This window comes from Nicotiana tabacum, chromosome 19, assembly GCF_000715075.1.
Source record: "Nicotiana tabacum cultivar K326 chromosome 19, ASM71507v2, whole genome shotgun sequence".
NCBI lineage: Eukaryota > Viridiplantae > Streptophyta > Magnoliopsida > Solanales > Solanaceae > Nicotiana > Nicotiana tabacum.
The window spans coordinates 66,475,375-66,492,247 of NC_134098.1; positions in this window are offsets into that span (position 1 = coordinate 66,475,375).

Here is a 16,873-nt window from a genome sequence, read left to right on the forward strand (position 1 = left end):
GATTCTATTTCACTATTGACTGCCTCTTTCCAAAACAATAATTCCGAAGAAATCATAGCTTCTTTAAATGTTTGAGGCTCATTCTCCAATAAGAAAGTCACAAAATCTGGTCCAAATGAAGTAGACGTTCTTTGACGTTTACTACGTCTTGGATCCTCCTGATTACATGTACTTTCTTTTGTTTCTTCCCGAGGTTATTTAGATCCTTCACCAAATGACTCATATTCCTTTTTATACGGATATATATTTTCAAAAAATTCAGCATTATCTGATTCTATAACCGTATTATTATGAATGTCGGAATTTTCTGATTTATGAACCAGAAATCGATATGCTTTACTATTTGTCGCATATCCTATGAAAACACAATCAACGGTTTTCGGTCCTATCTTTACCCTTTTGGGTTTAGGAACTTGCACTTTTGCCAAACACCCCCACACTTTAAAATAATTCAAGTTGGGCTTCCTTCCTTTTCATTTTTCATATGGAATGGATTGTGTTTTGCTATGGGGCACTCGATTTAATATTCGATTAGCCGTAAGAATGGCTTCCCTCCACAAGTTCTGTGGCAAACCAGAATTTATCAACAACGCATTCATCATCTCCTTTAATGTGCGATTCTTTCTTTCCGCAATCCCATTAGATTGGGGCGTGTAAGGGGCTGTTGTTTGATGAATAATTCTATATTCTAAACATATTTCTTCAAAAGGAGATTCATATTCACCACCCCTATCACTTCTTATCATTTTTACTTTCTTGTTAAGTTGCGTTTCAACTTCATTTTTGTATTGCCTGAATGCGTCTATTGCTTCATCTTTACTATTCAGTAAGTAAACATAGCAATATCGAGTACCATCGTCAATAAAAGTTATGAAATACTTCTTTCCACCACGAGATGGTATTGACTTCATGTCACAAATATCTGTGTGAATTAAGTCTAAAGGATTTGAATTCCTTTCAACTGACTTATAAGGATGTTTAACATACTTAGATTTCACACATGTTTGACATTTTGATTTTTCGCATTCAAACTTGGGCAGTACTTCCAAGTTAATCATTTTCCGCAAGGTTTTATAATTGACATGACCCAAACGTACATGCCATAAATTATTTGACTCAAGTAAGTAAGAAGAAGCTGAAATATTATTATTGTTTTCCACAACCATTACATTCAGATTGAAAAGGCCCTCGGTGAGGTAACCTTTTCCTACAAATATTTTATTCTTACTAATGACAACCTTGTTGTACACAAAAATGCATTTAAAATCGTGCTTAACAAGAAGTCCAGTAGAGACTAAATTCTTTCTCATTTCGGGAACATGAAGGACATTGTTCAAAGTCATGACCTTACCAGAAGTCATTTTCAGAAATATCTTCCCATATCCTTCAACTTTTGCTGTTGAAGCATTTCCCATATAAACTGTCTCTCCGGATCCAGTAGGAGCATAAGTAGCAAAAGCTTCTCTAACTGCACAAACATGGCGAGTGGCTCCGGAAATCAAACCACCACAGTTTAGGATTTCCCACCAAGTTACATTCAGAAAGCATGGCACACAAGTTATCAACATCATCATGCTTTACTACCATGTTTGCTTGGCCCCTTTTCTTGTCTTTCTTCGGAGCACGACACTCCGTAGATTTATGTCCGGTTTTCCCACAGTTGTAGCAGTTTCCACTGAACCGCTTCTTGCTTGGGTTGTATTTCGGACCAGAAGCCTTCTTCCTCTTTTTGTTATCTTCAACAATATTTGCTCCCATTATTATTGAATTTCCACGGCCTCTCGTTTCAGCAGCTTTATTGTCCTCTTCGATTCTCAACCGAACAATGAGATCTTCAAGGGACATTTTCTTTCGTTTGTGTTTCAAATAATTTTTGAAGTCCTTCCATAACGAAGGCAACTTCTCAATCATTGCTGCTACTTGGAATGCTTCGTTGATGACAAGACCTTCAGCAAGTAGATCATGAATAATCACTTGCAATTCCTGGACTTGGATAATAACAGACTTGCTATCTACCATTTTGTAGTCCAAAAATTTTGCGGCAACGAATTTCTTCATCCTAGCATCTTCAGTTTTATATTTCTTTTCAAGCGCATTCCACAATTCTTTTGACGTCTCCACGCTACTGTATACATTATACAGATTATCATCCAGTCCGCTAAGAATATAATTCTTGCATAAAAAATCAGAATGCTTCCACGCTTCAATCACGAGAAAGTATTCATTCTCTGGAGTTTTATCTGGCAGATCAGGAACATCTTCCTTGATGAACTTCTGTAGACATAACGTAGTTAAGTAGAAGAACATCTTCTGCTGCCAGCGCTTGAAATCAATCCCGAAAAATTTTCTGGGTTTTTCTGCCAGTGCCAACGCCGGTGTTCGGCTTGTCGATGCGTTGGCAGTCACCATCGGAATAGCTTGGTTTTCGTTTTCAGTCGTCATTTTTTCTGTAAAAGAATGACACAAATAAACGTTTTCAAACTGGAGTAAAAATCACGTAGATTTTAATCTCCAACAAAACACCACGAAGGTTTTACTCTCCAAAACGGGAGTACACAAAACTACAAAGGTTTTAGTTTGCAGAATAATAAGAATAACACAAATACAGAAATAATTATTAAATTCCTTAAGCTTGTTAGTCCCGCCAATATTGTTGTATATGTAAATAATAATTCTGCAAAATATAAGTTATCGTAATGAAACAATAAATAATTCGAGCCCACTGAATTCACAGTGTTTCCTTAAGGAATTTAATCCCCTCCTAGTACCCAAGGTAATGGATTATTTCCTCCCAGGATAGAACGAATCACACACTGGTGTAGCGGTACTTCAAACCCCAGTGTTTCAGCGAACACAAAGTTCGGTAGCAAATCACACTTACAGTTGCTTTGTTTGAAGTTAAAACAATGCAGAACAAAGGAGTAGAAACTCGTATGGAAATGCTGAGAGGAAGGAGTGCAATGTATAGCCAAAGTTGAGCGTTTTCAGTTTATGTCTTGTGTGTTATGTGTGTCTTTCTTCAACAGCTGCTGCACATATATATAGCAGCCAGTGTTGAAGAAGAACAATCGTCCACCCTCCATGGTGGAGCAAGCATTAGCTTGTTTGTGGGGCAAGCACAATCATGGTGGGAAGAGCATTAGGCGGCTGCCTTGTGTCAATACACGGATTGAAAAATATCCGTTACAAATGCGGATAATCTTACGTTAATATTTACTATTAACAAATAAATTTGGTCCAAAAAATTAATCAATCAATCATTTGACCGAAGCCGAAGCCGAAGCCGTAGCCGTAGCCGAAACCGAGCGAGCGACGACGACGGTACGAGGCTTGCTTTCTTCTTAACTCTTTAAGAGTTACAAGAAGAGCAATTATATATATACCCACCAAAAATCTCTTCCTCTTCCAATATGGGACAATGTCTCATTGTCAAGAGGGAGAAACTTAAAATTTTACTCAATTTTATTTTCCCTTCATTTCTCATTCACCCTCATTTTAAGACTATTTCATCTTAAAAACAAAAAACGTCAACAAATTTGACCGAGTAATTGCAAGAGAAGATCGCCTTCTCTATCCTCACATATTGGAACTAAACAAAGATATCGATCGAACGGAAAATGGAATAAAATAAACAAAACAGATTATACGTAATCAAGGATCATAGACGAATAAAATTTTATTTTTTGGTTAGTCTATTCTGTATTGGTGTTGTGTAGACACACTAAAGGGGTGAAGCGCTCCCGACCAAGAGGTTCTTCATTCTCTATACACGTCTTCGCTTTGGCGTGCGGACTTGATGGGATTCATCAATATCAAGTTCACCCGTCATGTCTAATAACAGCTCTTGAAATTCCTCCAAGGTGTTCGCACCCTGTGTTTCAATTATCAACTGATTACAAAAAGAAAAGACATTGTTTTCACGTTAGGATTTTCATTTCAATAATAGAAACTGAAGGAAGATTACCCTAGATTTTTCAGCTTTCATCATTGTTATCATTTCTTGCATAAACTCGCAGAATTCCTGCTAACATAGTAACACAAAATTACTCCTTTGCAACATCTTTAGTTATATACAAGTATAAGTTACACCTGAAATGGGACAGACAGAAGAAGAAAGGAACTGACTATATCATCATTATCATCTCCTATGAGGTGAAGTAACCCTGTGTCATATAGTGATCTTTCCCTCTTGTCCGATAGAACTGCAAATTATTAATTGATACAAGGTCAATGCAACATATATGATTAGACGAACACTATGCAGATAGTGGAATGCAAAGAGAAGATCCAAGATTTAAATTTGATGGTGCAAGCTTAAAATTCTTATTAATGAACGCGTTAAACTTTTAAAATTATATATGTCTATATATACTACGGCCAATTCGGCCTCTAATCGGATGTGCCCATGAAAGAGGGCCGAATTACAGAGAAGGATTGACAAAATTCTAGATCGGTGAAGTTTCAAAGGAGAGCAATAGTAATCCTACATCCAAAAAGAAGAGAAAAGTGAACAATGAGTTAGGAACTCAGGAGAAGGTTCTAGAGTCTAGACCTTGTTTCTCATCTTAAATTTAACATGACAGTACAACGTTACTACTACTTTTAGCAAATGTTTGGACTTCCGAAACAAATGTTACCCACAAATTGTAGAGATGGGAAAATGTATATGTGGTGGTCCAAGGACTTATGTGGTCACTGCCTTCCTTCCAGAAGTTTCATGCACCTTGTTAGGATTTGTATTTGGATGTGTTTATTTATGGTTTAAGTGGGTGAAAAGTTAAGTGAGACAACCCAAAATAAATTAGGGTTGTTTACCTTGTGAAATATACTAGATCAATATTTTTGCGGACATGAATTTTCGTGTCACATAATTAATTAAAGACTAGTTAAGATTTAACTGAGTAACGGTGATAATGAGGTCACTGGAATCCGAACTTGAACATTGCAATTTCAATTATTGATTAATTCCCTTGTAGATCAGAATTTTGTTCAATTTTAATCCCAACTCTAAATAATCTGTCTTTAATCTACTATTGGAAAACTTGCAATGCGATTGTCTTATCTTGGATCATGAATACCGTGTCATTAGACTTTCTTAGCGGGATTGTTTATGCATCGAATGCACATCTGATTTGTAAAGACCTACATGGGCATTTTGATAAAGTGAATCGAGTGCGTATCTTTCAATTACACAGAGAAATTACCACAATTTCACAAGGAACTAATTCAGTTGCAGCATATTTCACCAAACTAAAGGAGCTATGGGCGGAGTATGATACCCTAGTGCCTTCATCGGGTTGTGACTGCCCAAAATCGAGAGATTACATTGAGTATCTGTATCGTCAGAGGTTACTTCAGTTCCCTAGTGGACTTAATGAGTCATATGAGCAGACACGAAGGCAGATTCTTATGAAAACTATTAAACCTAGCTTGAATCAGGCATATGCTATGATCATTGAGGATGAAAGTCAAAGGTCCAATCCATTTCCAGCACTGGCAAAGAAGGTGGATCCATTGGCTATGCAGGTTGGTCGAAGACAACCATACACAGGAAAAAAAACCTTTTATGTAGTGTGAATATTATAATATAAAAGATTATTTGAAGAAAAATTGTTACAAATTGATTGGTTATCCAAGTGACTTCAAGGGAAAGAAGAAGTATGCAGCTAATAATATGACTAGAAATGCTGAATTTGACAAAAGGCCAGAGGGAATGGAAGGAGGAAACAACTCTGAGCCCCCAAAGTTTGGTTCCTACTTTATAGAGGATCAATACAAGCAGATTTTGGGGATGTTGAACAAGGAAACCACTAATCCACAAGCAAACATGACAGGTATCACTACATGTTTAATGGCTTATGTATGTTCTGGAGAATGGATCATAGATTCAGGTGCTTCACACTATATTACTGCAGATTTAAATATGCTTAGAACTGTCACGACCCAAAATTCTCACCTTCGGGACCGTGATGGTGCCTAATATTTCACTTGCTAGGCAAGCCACCGTTAGAATAATTTAAACTATTTTTAACAATCCATTTTAATTAATTAATAAAGATACTAAACAACTAAAAAAATGTCTGAATTAAAGTGAAAAATCTAAAATAATAACGCTGTCTAAATACCAACCCAGAACTGGAGTCACAAGTGCACGAGCTTCTAGAATAATACAAACAATGGTCTGAATAAAAATAAAGTTGTCTGAAAGAAAGCACGCATCTAAAATAATGTAGAAGGGGACTTCAAAGCTGCGAATGTCGTGCATCTATACCTCAAGTCTCCACTGATAGCTGAATCCGAGCAAAATCTACAGTACGCCGCTGGGACCAACTTCGGAATCTGCACAAGAAGTGCAGAGTATAGTATGAGTATAACCGACTCCATGTACTCTATAAGTGCCGAGCCTAACCCCGACGAAGTTGTGACGAGGCTAAGGCAGATCACTTACATTAACATGTACGCAATAATAATAATAATAATAATAATAATAATAATAATAATAATAATAATAATAATAATAATAATAATAATAATAATAATAATAATAATAATAATAATAATAATAATAATAATAATAATAATAATAATAATAATAATAATAATAATAATAATAATAATAATAATAATAATAATAATAATAATAATAATAATAATAATAATAATAATAATAATAATAATAATAATAATAATAATAATAATAATAATAATAATAATAATAATAATAATAATAATAATAATAATAATAATAATAATAATAATAATAATAATAATAATAATAATAATAATAATAATAATAATAATAATAATAATAATAATAATAATAATAATAATAATAATAATAATAATAATAATAATAATAATAATAATAATAATAATAATAATAATAATAATAATAATAATAATAATAATAATAATAATAATAATAATAATAATAATAATAATATATAATAATAATAATAATAATAATAATAATAATAATAATAATAATAATAATAATAATAATAATAATAATAATAATAATAATAATAATAATAATAATAATAATAATAATAATAATAATAATAATAATAATAATAATAATAATAATAATAATAATAATAATAATAATAATAATAATAATAATAATAATAATAATAATAATAATAATAATAATAATAATAATAATAATAATAATAATAATAATAATAATAATAATAATAATAATAATAATAATAATAATAATAATAATAATAATAATAATAACAATAACTGAAATTATTTCAGCAGTCACAACCAATTACTTCTTTTCTCATTCTGTTGGGCCGTGCAACCCGTTCCCCCAACATAATTCTTCAATTAAATTTTATTGCGGTGTACAACTCGGTCCAACAAATAAACTTAAAATATAATCCATTGCGGCGTTCAACCTGATCCCCCAATATATTCATTTTCATCTCTGTTGCGGCGTGCAACCCGCTCCAACAATATAACTTAACATCTCTTAAATGTAATAAAAATACTCCAATAAATATTACATTCAATAAGAAATTATTAGGTAACAAAGCATACAATATTTATAAATTATTTAGTAAACAAGTAATGACAAGTAACAATTAATTGTGGAAATCAGGGAGAAAATAGATAATTTAATATCTAATATACTAAATGTCAAGTAGTAATTAAGTCACATAAATCAAATAAGCATGTAGCAATTATAACGTGCATTCAAGACTTAATATTTGGCGAGGAATATGAGATAAACAATCAATATAATAATTAACTCATGATAAAGAAAATAATTTATAATTTCCAGATAAATATGCAAATAATCAACTTGACGACGTATAGCCACTCGTCACCTTGCCTATACATCGTTACACATGAAATTCACGTAAAAAATAATTTCAGGGTTCTATTCCCTCAAGTCAAGGTTAACCACGATACTTACCTTGTTCCGCAATTTCAAATGATCACTCGACCACATTTTTTCCTTTCACATTATTCTCCAAACCGATCAAACTTAGCAAATTATTTACCAACAATTCAATTTGAGCTTTAGAAATTATTCACAATTCGAAAAAGACTTAATTTAAGTCATTTTCGGAAAGGTCAACCAAAAGTTAATGTGGGACCCACTTTTCGGGACCCGACAAAAAATCATAAAATCCTAACACCCGTTCCAATACGAGTTCAACCATACAAAAATTATCGAATTCCGACATCAGATTGCCCTTCGAATCCAAAAATTATAGTTTATGAAGGTTCTATAATTTTTTCCTAATTTTCATCTCAAAATGCTAATTGAATGATGAAAACAATGATATATTCATGTATATTAACCAAATCCGAGTTAGAATCACTTACCCTGATGAATTTCTTGAAAAACCCACGAAAAATCGCCACAAATCGAGCTCTCTAGGTCCAAAAATAAAAAATGAGATGAAACCCTCATTTATAAAGTGTACAAATCTGGTCTTCCATTGTGCTGACCACACATTTTCTTGTGCGGTGGCACATCCCAGGTTCTGCGGCCAAAATTCCAAATTGTGCGGTCATACTTCTATGGTGACTGCACTACCGGACTTTAGTAATTTGACCTTAACTTTCTGTACAAATATTCAAATATTTAATGGTAAACTTTTCTGAAAACTAGATTCAAAGAGCTACAACTTTCATTTTTGAATCATCTCAAAATACCTTATAGATTAAAGGATATAAGTTTCCGAAGTCAGGCCATCCAACCTGCAGAACCCCCTTTTTGTGGCCGCGAGAGGAATTCTGCGTACCACATAATTTCAAGTGCGGTCCGTATATTTTCAAGTGCGGTCCGCACAATTACTACTTCCCCGCACTTTGGGAGTTTGCGGCTGCACTTCCGCACTCTAAAATGTGCCCTCCGCACTTCAACTGTTCCAGAATATCGTCTGAGTACCGAAATGCCCAAATTCGTTCAAAACTCACCCCCAAACTCACCAAGCCAATCGGGACCCCGTTCAAATATACCAACCAGTCTCGTAACATAACGCGGACCTACTTGAGGTCTCAAATCACGTCAAATAATGTCGAAACTATAATTCGCACCTCGATTCAGACTTATGAGTTTATGAAATTTTTAATTCTATAACTCACACCGAAACATGTCAATTCAATCCGGAATAATTTCAAATTTTGTAGGTAAGTCCCAAATGACATAACGGAGCTATTCTAACTCTCAGAATCTCAATCCGAGTCCGATATCGATAAATTCAAATTCACAGTCAAACTTTGGAAATCTTTAGCCTTTAGATTTCTAATTTCCGTTAAATGGCGATAATTTGAGCTAGGGACCTCCGAATTCGATTCCGGGCATACTCCCAAGTCCCAAATCATGATGCAGACCTAACGAAACTGTCAAAACATAGATCCGGATCCGTTTGCCCAAAACATTAATCAAAGTCAATTCAGTTGAGTTTTAAAGCTTTATTTCATATTTTAATCAATTTTACATATAAAAACTTTCCAAACAAATTTATGGATTACGCACACAAGTCGAGGAATACTAAAAGGTGCTATTTGAGGTTTTAGAACAAAGAAATAATTATTAAATTTAAAGATGACCTATCGGGTGATCACATTCTCCACATCTAAAACAAAGTTCGTCCTCGAACGGAATTAAAAAAGTACATGGGCTGGTGAAAAGGTGTGGATATCTACTCCGCATGTCCAACTCGGACTCCCATGTAGCTTCTTCAATCGACTGACCTCTCCATTGCACTCGAACTGAAGGATAACTTTTAGACCTCAACTTTCTGACCTGCCGGGCTAGAATAGTTACCGGCTCCTCTTCATAAGTCAAATCCTTGTCCAATTGGACTGCGCTAAAATCTAACACATGGGACAGATCACCATGATATTTCCGGAGCATAGACATATGGAACACCGGATGAACTGCTGATAAACTAGGTGGCAATGCAAGCCTATAGGCTACTTCACCCACCCTTCCAAGAATTTCAAAGGGTCCAATATACCTAGGGCTCAACTTGCCCTTCTTTCCAAATCTCATTACACCTTTCATAGGTGAAACCCGGAGCAATAATCTTTCTCCAACCATGAATGCAATATCACGAACTTTACGGCCGGCATAACTCTTTTACGTAGACTGAGTTGTGCAAAGTCGATCTTGAATAATCTTGATCTTATCCAAGGAATCCTGTACCAAATTGGTTCCCAACAACTGAGCCTCTCCCGGTTCAAACCAGCCAACTGGCGAATGACATTGCCTCCCGTATAATGCTTCATGTGGAGCCATCTGAATGCTCGATTGGTAGCTATTATTATAGGAAACTTCGCAAGTGGCAAGAACTGATCCCAAGAACCTCCAAAGTCCATAACACAAGCGCGAAGCATATCTTCCAATATCTGAATAGTGTGCTCTGACTGCTCGTCTGTCTGTGGATGAAATGCTGTACTCAATTCAACCCACATGCCTAACTCACGTTGTACTTACCTCCAGAAGTGCGAGGTGAACTGTGTACCTCGATTAGAAATGATAGACGCGGACACACCGTGAAGGCGGACAATCTCGCAGATGTAAATCTCCGCTAACCGCTCTGAAGAATAGGTAATTACTACTGAAATAAAATGTGCTGACTTGGTAAACCTGTCCACAATGACCCATACTGCGTCGAACTTTCTCTGAGTCCGTGGGAGCCCAACAACAAAATCCATAGTGATACACTCCCACTTCTACTCAGGAATTTCTAACTTCTGAAGCAAACCACTAGGTCTCTGATGCTAGTACTTGACTTGCTGACAATTTAGACACCGAGCTACATATGTAATTATATCCTTTTTCATTCTCCTCCACAATAATATTACCGCAAATCTTGATACATTTTGGTGGCACCTGGATGAATAAAATATCGGGAACTGTGGGCCTCTTCAAGAATTAATTCACAAAGCCCATCCACATTAGGAACACAAATACGGCCATGCATCCACAAGACTCCATCATCTCCCACAACAACCTGCTTGGTACAACAGTGCCGCACCGTGTCCTTAAGGACAAACAAATGAGGATCATCATACTGCGGCTCTTTGATACACTCATACAAGGAATACCGAGCAACTGTGCAAGCTAGAATACGACTAGACTCTGAAACATCTAACCTCACGAACTGATTGGCCAAAGTCTGAACATCTGCAGCTAATGGCCTCTCACCAACTGGAATATACACAAGGCTGGCCATACTCACAACTTTTCTACTCAAAGTATCGGCCACCACATTAGCCTTTCTGGGGTGATACAAAATGGTAATATCATAGTCTTTCAACACCTCCAACCATCTTCTCTACCTCAAAGTGAGATCTTTTTGTTTGAACAGATACTGTAGGATACGATGATCAGTAAATACCTCACACAAGACACCGTAAAGGTAATGCCTCCAAATATTCAGCGCATGAACAATGATTGCCAATTCTAAGTTATGAACAGGATAATTCTTCTCGTGAACTTTCAATTGTCACGACGCGTATGCAATCACCCTGTCGTATTGCATTAATAATGTACCAATCCCAATGCGAGATGCATCACAATATACCATATAAGATCCTGAACGTGTGGGCAGTACCAACACTGGCGCCGTAGTCAAAGCAGCCTTGAGCTTTTGAAAGCTCTACTCACACTCGTCTGACCATCTTAATGGGGCACCCTTCTGGGTCAATTTGGTCAATGGAGATGCTATAGATGAAAACCCCTCAACAAACCGGCGATAATAACCTGCCAAACCCAGAAAACTCCAGATATTTATAGCTGAAGTAGGTCTAGGCCAATTCTGAACTATTTCAATCTTCTTAGGATCCACTTTTATGCCTTCTGCCGATACAGCATGCCCCAAAAAGGCAATTGAGTCTAACCAAAATTCGCATTTTGAAAATTTGGCATATAACTGATTATTCCTCAAAGTTTGAAGTAGAGTCCGAAGATGTTGCTCATGCTCCTCTCAGCTGCTAGAGTAAATCAAGATATCATCATTGAATACAACCACAAAAGAATACAAATAGGGTTTGAATACCTAGTTCATCAAATCCATAAATGTTGCAGGGGCATTTGTTAGCCCAGATGACATCAGTAGGAATTCGTAATGTCCATACCGAGTCCGAAAAGCTGTCTTGGGGACATCAGATGCCCTAATCTTCAACTGATGGTAACCAGACCTCAAATCGATCTTTGAAAATACCTTGGCACCCTGAAGCTGATCGAATAAGTCATCAATTCTTGGCAACGGATTCTTGTTCTTGATAGTAGCCTTGTTCAACTGCCGATATTCTATACACATTCGTATTGACCCATATTTTTTCTTTACAAATAACATTGGTGCACCCCAGGGCATTACACTAGGTCTAATGAATCCCTGGTCAAGTAAATCCTGTAACTGCTCCTTCAATTCCTTTAGCTCCAGTGGAGCCATACGGTATGGTGGAATAGAAATGGGTTGGGTGCTGGGATCCAAATCGATATAAAAGTCAATATCTCTTTCGGGTGGCATCCCTGGCAAATCTGTAGAAAATACATTTGGAAACTCACTGATAACTGGAACGGAATCCCTAGAAGGAACTTCTGCACTGGGATCGCGAATATAGGCTAAATAAGCTAGACACCCCTACTCGACCATACACCGAGCTTTCACGTAAGAGATAACCCTGCTGGTGAAATGGCCAGGAGTCAATTTCCATTCTATTCGAGGTAACCCCGGCATGGCTAAGGTCACCATTTTGGCATGACAATCCAATATAATATGATATGGTGACAACCAATCCATACCCAAGATGACATCATAATCTACCATATCAAGAAGTAGAAGATCCACGCTAGTCTCAAGACTCCAAATAGTAACCACACACGAATGATAGACATGATTTACCATAACAGAATCTCCCACCGATATGGACACACATACAGAAGCACTCAACGAATCATGAGGCACAACCAAATATGAAGCAAAGTAGGAAGAAACATAAGAATAAGTGGATCTTAGATCAAATAGAACTAAGGCATCTCTATAGAAAATTGGGACAATACTTGTGATCACGACATCGGATGACTCGGCCTCAGGCGTAGCTGGAAAAGCATAAAATCGGTGTTTAGCCCACTAGTCTGAACTACATCTCTGGGACAGGCCATAACTGGCTAGCCTCCACCTCTAACTGTCTAACCTCCACCTCTAGCAGTCTGACCTCCACCTCTAATAGTTTGACCCCTGCCCCTAGCTGGTCGGGCGGGCGGTGGAGCGGTGCCGGTATGATGGCACGAGAATCCTGCTGAGATCTGTTGCTCGACAACCTAGGGCAATACCTCCTACTAATGTGACCAATGTTCCTACACTCATAACTCCCATCCTGCTACCGTGCCTGCTGAAGCTAAAACTGACCCGAACGGGCCGGATAACCGTTGTAGTGACTCTGAAGCGGTGGTGCACTGATAGGAGATGAATGGACATTAAATATTGGCTGCCAGAGTAAGGCATAGTAGGACCGTGACTCCCTGAAGCACTGTGAGATGCCTGAAGTGCTAAATAAAATGTCTTGGGAGGATGACCTCCTCCAACAAGTAACATCGAAGCAACAATGAACTGGAAATCAGAAAATTCCGTCTGCTAAAACAAAGTGCTCATACCATAAGTACCCATGCCTCCATATGAAGCGTCTCTAAATTACCGGAATGACGGGGCCTCTTATCTGACACTAACCCTCTCTCCTGAGCATGAACTGTTACACTCTATATTTTCGTACGTAAAAGTGTGTCGTGAGCAAACTATCATAGGACCAAAAAATGAGATCATATTTGAAAATATATAAATTAGGTTAATCATGTTACCTCAGAGGTTACAAATATTGAATATCATGAACAACAAGTATTGAAGAAAATAATTTTTCGTCGAAAGTCAACAAGTTGGAAATGTTATAACATGTACTTTTGGGGGTGAGACTAGGGTGCTTAACATGATAATGAGATTATGTTATGATTTATGTTAGTCGTATTATAGTCGTGTGTTATGTTTTGAATTCAAGCGAGTTGTGGAATAAAAGTCGATGAAAGTCATCACAAGTTACGTTTATAAGTTTTACTGAAACTTTGGGTCAAATGTAACTGTGATTTTCTACCAATATACTTAGAGTTATGGGGTGTTCCACCCATAAAATGGAATATATATGAGTTTAATTTTTAACGCATTAAACCGTTTGTCAATACGACATCAGAGTAGAGAGATATGGGCATTTTTCCGAGACTGCGCAGACTGCTAGGTATGTCACCTACTTGCTTAAATGAGAGTCCAAAAATGGGCCAGTTCGGGTCATCCAAAGAGGAATTTTAAATGCCTATTTACTTCATATATTAGACTGATAATAGAGCATAATAACCAAATATAAGCTCTGCAAAAATCCTCCCAAATATTGCCCACAAACCCTGATTGATTTTCTCTCCCTTTCAAGTTCTAATTGGATGTAAAACCTAGGGCTTGAAGAAACAAGATAGGAGCTGAGTTATCCAACAAATAAGGTAAGTTTACTTCTCTCTTTAATCAATTTTTTTCTACTGTAAATACATGGTAAGTCGTTCTATATTTGTAAGAACTCACGGGACGGTGATCGGAAGCCGTGAGTTCGAGTTTTTTAATTGTAGCGGACTGTTTTGTATTGCTGTTGGGCTATGTGTTTTACTACTATTTTGTGGAGTTTTGGAAGATGAAGGGTGTGGATAAACACCACATAAATTCAGGGTAGTGGGATGGTCGTTCGTCGTAACATTTTTCGAGTTATTTGATACTACTACGATGGTCGTTTTGTGTATGATGAGATTGGGGTGTGTTGGCCTATTTTGTAGTATTTTGTGGTGTATATAAGGTTGGAAAATAATGTATATATGTTGTTATTATTGCATTCTTGTGTTGTTGGTGTTATTTTGAATTTGGAGGAAGTAAGGATTATAGGGGAGATCCTACCCGTTTTAATACAAAATAAGCTTGTCGTTCGTTATGCGATAGTTGTACCTTTCGTAACTTAATGATAGTATTATTATTGTTGTTGTAGATTAAGGTGCGAAGAGGCGAGTTCAACTTGGTGATTTGAAAGATTGTGATAAGGTATGTTAAGGCTAATCCCTTCCTTCATTTTGGCATGATCTCGTAACTACATGTGTTTGATAACGAGGCATAAAGAGAAGTTCAAACTCCCGAATTTATATACATTATCCTAGTGTCATAAGTTACAATATTCTCCCTTATCGGGACTTTATATTCAGTTAAGTATTGTCTTCTTCTAGTCAAGTGAGCAGAGGGTCTATATATATACAGTATTACAGTATTTTTACCACCATCGAGCTATAATCGGTGGGCAAGCCCTTATTGGGCAACCTCTGATCAGATGGTAAGTTATATACCGATCCTACTATGGCCGAGCGCCTATGGGAGAGCCCAGGATGGCCGAGGTACAGAGCCTAGTATGGCCGAGCGCCTATGAGCGAGCCTACTACGGCCGAGCAGTTACACGTACCGAGCCTTATAGGGCCAGACATTTATTTTACTTACTATATTGAAGGAGTTGAGTCAGTATCAGCAGGTAAGTATATCTCCAGATCATCTTTGACTCCCAGTTACTATCAGTTATTATATTATCAGTTCAGTTTCAGCTTTCAGTTATTTTATTACCTTACATACTCGGTACATTATTTTGTTCTAACGTTCCTTTTCTGGGGAGATGCTGCATTTCATGCGTGCAGGTTCAAATAAACATACGAGTAGACCTCCTCAGTAGGTGTTGACCGAATTCAGCATGATCAGTAAGCTCCACATCTTTCGGATTTGCTGAGTCTAGGATTTTGTGTATATCTCCTGTATGTATGTATATATGTTATGGGTAGGTCGGGGCCTTGTTCCGATCACAATACATCCATCAGTAGAGGCTTGTAGACATATCATGTTAGTTAGTGCAGTATGTTGGGCTTGTAGGCCTGGTATATATATTTTATTGGTTTGTCAGCTGTAGTAGTTATGACGGCCTTATCGGCCCAACTCTATATTGATGTTTAGTCAGCGCTGGTTTCCATTCAGTTTTATATTTTGCTTCGTAAATTGTCTTGCAATGTGGCCCTATGGCCAAATTATGTCATTATATATTCAGAGTCGATCCCTTAATCGCAAGTTGGTACGTTAGGTTAGGTGAGGTACCGGGTACTGGTCTCGCCCCTCGGGTTCGGGGCATGACAAACTTGGTATCAGAGCAGTTTGTCCTAGGGAGTCTGCAAGTCGTGTCTAGTAGGGTCTTGTTTATAGATGTGTTGTGCACCATATTATATAAGCAGGTAACTACAGGGCATTTAAGAGTTGGTTACCCTTCTTTCAAATCTAAATCGTGTTGTAGAACTGAGTTATAGGAAATTTAAGTTAAACTTATGTGTTGGTGTTTTCATACACAGATGACGATGACTAGGAAGACTACGGTTAGCCAGAGGGGAGATACAGTAGAAGGTGAGGGAACCAGCAGGTACCCCCAGTTGATGGGGCCCAGTTTGAGGCCCAGGGAGAGACCCCTACTCAGCCATTACCGACTCCTCCACTACCTGGGGTGATTCCGTTTTGACTCATTGGCCAGATATGCACCATCCATAGTTGCTACTATGCGGGACAAGATCCACAAGTTTATAGCAGGGTTGGCCCCAGAGTTGATCGAGGCATGTGCCACCACTGCATTGCAGGATAGTATGGATATCTCCCGGATACAAGCATTCGCTCAGAATATAGAAAGGGGTAGTCGTCGGCAACAGGGTACAGAGAGGACTGAGCAAGGGAAACGCAAGAGGATAAGATTTCCCAGGTCTTAGGAGCAGTCTCACGGTAGTTATAGGCCCTAGTACTTC